Genomic DNA, 6,000 nt, shown 5'->3' on the forward strand with positions numbered 1-6,000 from the left:
ATCAGAATATTTCAGAACAGAACTTATCAGACAAACGGATTATAATGATCATGGACTATCCTTGATCTTGGGCTCCCCCTGGGGCCTTCTCATGTAAATGGGCTCCCTCTGGGAACTTTTCCCGCATTCGGGCTCCCTCTAGGGCCTTCTCCCATAGACAGGCTCCCTCTGGAGCCTTTTCCCTCACATGCTTTCCCGATGCACCATTATCAGATTCAAACAAATAACTTATCATTCGAAGACAAATTGGTTCGGACAGAATGACACCAACATATAACGAAACAGAGAAGCATAAACGAACAAACAGACAGAACAAAACGAAACGATTTGAAGTAACTTAGTGATTTTCGAAATCTACACTTATTCTTATCATGCAGTAGATGATCGAATTTAAAAATATACATAATCTTTAAAACATATAAACCCACTTACCTGAAAGATTGTTCCAAAAATCTTGGAATGAAGAAGTTGGATCGATCAGAATTTTGGATATGCTACTCCAAACACGTGTAGATATATTCTGAACGGTGGAGATCGGATTTGGACATGTAACAATGAGAAAAACTTTCTGAAATTGGGCTGAATTTTTGTACTCGAAAATTAAAACTTTTGGAGAGAATTTTTGATGTTGTTTTGGTGTGATTTCATTCATTCTTTGCCACTATTTATAGGCGTCAATGTGACTCTTGGTCTTCCTCCTCCATACCAAAGGTTGCATGTTTATGACATTAATCACCAATGTGACTCTTGGTCTTCCTCCTCCATACCAAATGTTGCATGACTTATGGACCAATGTGACTTTAGACCTTCCCCTTCTATACCAAAGGTTGCATGTAATTTTATTCTCCTCCATGACATAATTCATCTTCAATGCAAAACTAAAATCAACTTGGTATTTTGTCTCTTTGTAATGCAAAATTTTGGGTCTTCACGATAAATTTGTCAGACCAGGTATATTTTAAACATTTAAAATATCTCTTCTTGGTCACCAAGCACAATCAAAATTTTAAGAGAATGAATAAACATGGTAACATAAAAAAACAATGTTGGCACAAAATATAATATCAAATTGGCAACAAACTCGTAAATTTTAAAAAAATTAATGTTAAAGTTTTAGAACTAGTGTATCGAGTTTTTTTGGTGATGTGTGAGTTCAATTAAAATTTGTTTACTTCTTACCTTAACGAGTAAAGCAACATCTTTGAACTTCTTGACAAAAACATCAACTTTGTCCTTAGTTATTTTATACCGTAACATACACGACTCAAAATTATATGTGTTAATTGTCCGCATTGGTTGAATGAAATATCGAGGAGTTGCATATATATATTCGGACAATCTTCTCATCTTAAGTTAATTTTTGGGGTTGAGTTAAGTTCAATTCTCACTCTTAACAATAAGCGTTGAATTGATTGGATTATGTCGTTATATGATGTATAATATTTTATTTGTATTGATACAATACAAATATAAAAAATTCAAAAATAATAAAATTATTAACTAATATTGATGTTTACCAAAAGTTATATCTTTAAGTAATTGTGCAACATTAATCTTTTAAACTGTACAACAATTCAAACACTACATTATTATTATTCTAAAAAGTAGAGACAATTATTGCACTCCTACAATTCATATCCGAATAATTATATTTTTTGCAATCAATGAGAACCGAAATCGTGACATTAGCTATGATATCAATTGCAGTACCGAACTTTTTTCGTTTTATCAAAAGTTATAACTGATGATAATTGTGCAACTCTAATCTTTTCAACCGGACGACGGTTCAAATAACACTTACGTTTGTATTATTCAACCAAAAATTATACACAAAAATCCTACGAGAAATATCATTCATTAATATTTACACAATGATGGATAAGGCGGGTGAGACGTGGTAGGTTGGGTGGGTCAGTGTATTAAAGTTATATTACCTCCATTTCTTCGGGCTGTGGTTTGTAAACCTTCTGTTGTCCTTTTCAATTATTTTGTCTCCTAGCTAGCAAAATGAGCATATATAACACGTGCCATATTTTTATAATAATATTTCTTTTCAAAAAACTCAATTTTAATTCTTTATACATATATATATATACATATATATATATATACACGATGGAAATCAATAATTGTGTATGTCCGGATAGTGACCGATGGAAATCGATAATTGTGTATGTCCGGATAGTGACGTGATCGTAATATTTTATATTTAAGTTATTATACTATTTAAAAAAATCATGTTACGTTAGAATGTCATGTATTTAATTAATTATCATTGATTTTATAGTTTTTTTTTTAAAAAAAATATCTTCTTGTTACTATATCGAATATATTTTTTAAAAACACGTGACTTTTGATTTGGTTGCTGAAAGGGGTTTTTTGCTCATAAACGTACAAGAAATTAAAATATTGTGTGTATCAGTAGTTAATATTGTGTTCAGATGTTGATAAAACCAACACACAACATGCAACTGAAATTAAGTTTTAACACTCACGTAACATTTAATGAATAAACATCATATTTGAATTACGAACAAGTACAACTACTTGTGCAATGTCCCATGGTAAAAATTTCACTAGACAAATATGTAAATCGTTTTTACACAAAATAATACTAGTGAGAATGATAAAATCCAATTCCTTGACACTCCAAGGAATTAAACAGTATTAAAATAAATCAAACTAAAACTAGATGCATCAAACTAAAAGACGTGTTGCTTGAAATCAAACGAAACCACTCTTCACCCAACACTTTACTCAGTGTTGTTCTTGAGTGTCATCAACACCAATCAACAACACGATGATTATGTGAATCAATCACACAAACTCTTCACACGAATCTTCAATAATGAACTTGTGCATGTTCAGAAAATCTCCAACAGTTATAGCGAATCCCCTCAAAAAACATCATAATTATTCTCTTAATATGACATCTATATAGATCTCCCCCTATTTGCCCTAAATATCTTTCCACATTTATCCACATTCTACAAACAAGAAAATAAGAGTTTATTAGGAATGAAACGATATTCAAATCTAGGATATATCTTAGACATAAGTTCCTAAATTAAATTATGTGGGATAAGTCCCAAGAATAAAATTATTTATGAATAATTCTTATCATCTTGACCAATTTAAATTAATCTAGAAATGCAAAATTCAAATATTTTTAATTAGATAAAATATGAATTAAATAGTAATAAAATATTCATTTCAATTGCAAATGTTCGAAAATGTTTTGAAACTCTTGTACTTAAAACTTATGTCTTCAGTCCTCAACCGGTAATAAATTTGCATTTGGCAAAATTCACATATTAACATAATAAAATAATAATATAAATAATATAAGATGATCAAAATGCGTGAATATTGGAAAATTCTGGAATCACACAATAAAAAAATAAAACAAAATTACGTGGCCTGATTAGTTGTTGAATAAGACCGACCATGTTGTCATGGTACTTAATTTAACATATAATTAGCCACTAAACATCTCAATCACAATTAAATTAATAATAAAAAAATATTTTAAAAAATAATTCTATGAGTTTATCATAGTTTTCAAGGCAAAAAAATCCAAATCAGTTCCAGAGTCCAGACAAGCTTAATGATAATGATTATTAATTACTTACAGAGGCTAACAAGATAAGATCAATTGGCTCATCAGCATCAACCACTCTAATAAATTATAACATGTCCTTTCAAATATCATAAAAACTTATATGAAAATCGGATTTTCTATACGATCTGATCTATCATTACAAGAAATTTTGCATATAACAACGTACATACAATAACGGTTTTTGAGAAAAAACCGTTGTCGTATATTTTTAACAATGGTTTTAGCGAAAACCGTTGTCTTTTGGGGGTCAAAGACAACGGTTTTTAGGGTCAATGACAACGGTTCTATAAAACCGTTGTATTTAAGTGTTTTTTTAGGGTCAATAACAACGGTTCATTATTAGCGTGTTTTTTGGACAATCGACAACGGTTTTAAGAAACTGTTGTCGATTAGCGTGGTTTTTGGACAAATAACGACGGTCTGGAAAACGTTGCCATATTTAGCGAAGGATTTTCGAAAACCGTCCTACATTTAGCGACAGTTTTATAAACTTAGCAACGGTTTGGTATAAACTATCGCTAATATTAGCGACGGTTTGAAGTAAGACCGTCGCATGTTTAATATTAGCGACTGTTTTACAAAACCCGTCGCTACAATTAGCGACAGTTTTGTATAATTAAAACATGCAATCGTTTTTCTAAAACCGTCGCATAATTAAAACATGCGACGATTTTTCTAAAATCGTCGCTAAAATTAACGACCGTTTTCCTAAACCCATCGCTACGTTTAGCGTCGGTTATATGAAAAACCGTGGCTAATTTAAAATTAGCAACGGTTTAACCAAATACCGTCGCAAACTCTCTATAAATATATCCATTTTTTGTCCATTTTCCTACACAACACTTCACAACACTTAAAATTTTTCTCAATACTTCATAACAATTAAAAATTTTCTCTCTTACACGATTTTACTACTTCACAACACTTAAAATTTTTCTCCTACACGATTTTACTACTTCAAACACTTAAAATTTTTCTCTCTTACACGATTTTAGTTTCGATTGTTAGTTGCTTTTAAATTTATTAAATTATTAAAATAATTTTTATTTTATTTTTCGAAACAAATTAGCGACAGAAATCGTGATTAAAGACCGTCGCTAAAATCTAATTTTAGCGACGGTCTTGATTGCTAACCGTCCAAAATTTTAGCGATAGTTTTTGGAAACTGTCGCAAATGCTACCTAACCGTTGTCATTTCCGTCGTCGTTGTTGTAGTGTATGAAATATTATTTTTTATGTTAAATGTTAATATTTTTAGTTCAGATATAGAATGTAACGCCCCAGATTCGACGACTGTCCTCACTGTATCAAGACGGGTCTTTCCAGCATGCTTATGTCCTCACTTACACGCACCCTGTAAAACTTTCCAGGAGGGCACCCATCCCAAAATTGCCCCAAGTCAAGCACGCTAAACTTTAGAGTTCTTATGTGATGAGCTACCGAAAAGAAGATGCACATTCGTGATATGAGTAATATCAATAAAATCTTTTAAGCCCTCTTCAACTGTACAATCCATTACATTGAACAGTCTCGAAATCTCTCTCCTTCTGGTGTAAGAACGGTTCATTCATGTTCCCTCCACCTAGAAGTCTGCTAGGAGCCGCTCATTGTCCGTGCCACCTCATGGTACCGGCGATCACCCCCCGTCCTCTTCGGCCCCGGGTCTCACATAAAATAAGTTTACCTCTCGTAGATATAAATTTGTCTTCAAATATATAATTTATTTATGAAGTTTTTATTTTTAACATATTATACATGAATTAATTTTTATAATACAACAGGAGCCATCCCTTCTTAATTTTATTTTATTGCCATCATTTTTTTAATTATCGGGTATGTTGACCATGAATATTTCCAATTATTTAATATTTCGCAACACATGATTACTATTATAATTTTTTACATGTAATAATTGGATTTCTAGACAACATATTAATCAACATTACGTAGAATCCAACTCTTGAATAGTATTTTTTTATTAAAAAAATAATTAGTTGCTAACATTGTATTGTCAGAGAGGGTAATTAACGTATGCAAATTAAGAGAGGGTTTTTCCAGTATCATTCTAGATATATCCATAAAATATCATCCGACAACCAAACAGAGGACGTAAAATTGCAACCATGATGTGTGCTTGAATTTCAAATGAAAAATGTTATGTTATGTCCGATTTTTGAACATTATTAGAACAGAGTTCAAATTATGCCAAACATTTTTTCCTCGAAGCTTCCCAATCTCCACTCAATTTTTACTATATTTTAACGCCAATACGTGTTATTTCCTTTTCCTAATTTTGCTTGGAGATTAGAAAGTTGGGGGTTTGGTCATTTCTCAATAGATAGATAAAAGAGTCTCACGATTCTTTATTTGTAATATTA

This window comes from Primulina eburnea, chromosome 7 (assembly GCF_022965805.1).
Source record: "Primulina eburnea isolate SZY01 chromosome 7, ASM2296580v1, whole genome shotgun sequence".
NCBI classification, from domain to species: Eukaryota; Viridiplantae; Streptophyta; class Magnoliopsida; order Lamiales; family Gesneriaceae; genus Primulina; species Primulina eburnea.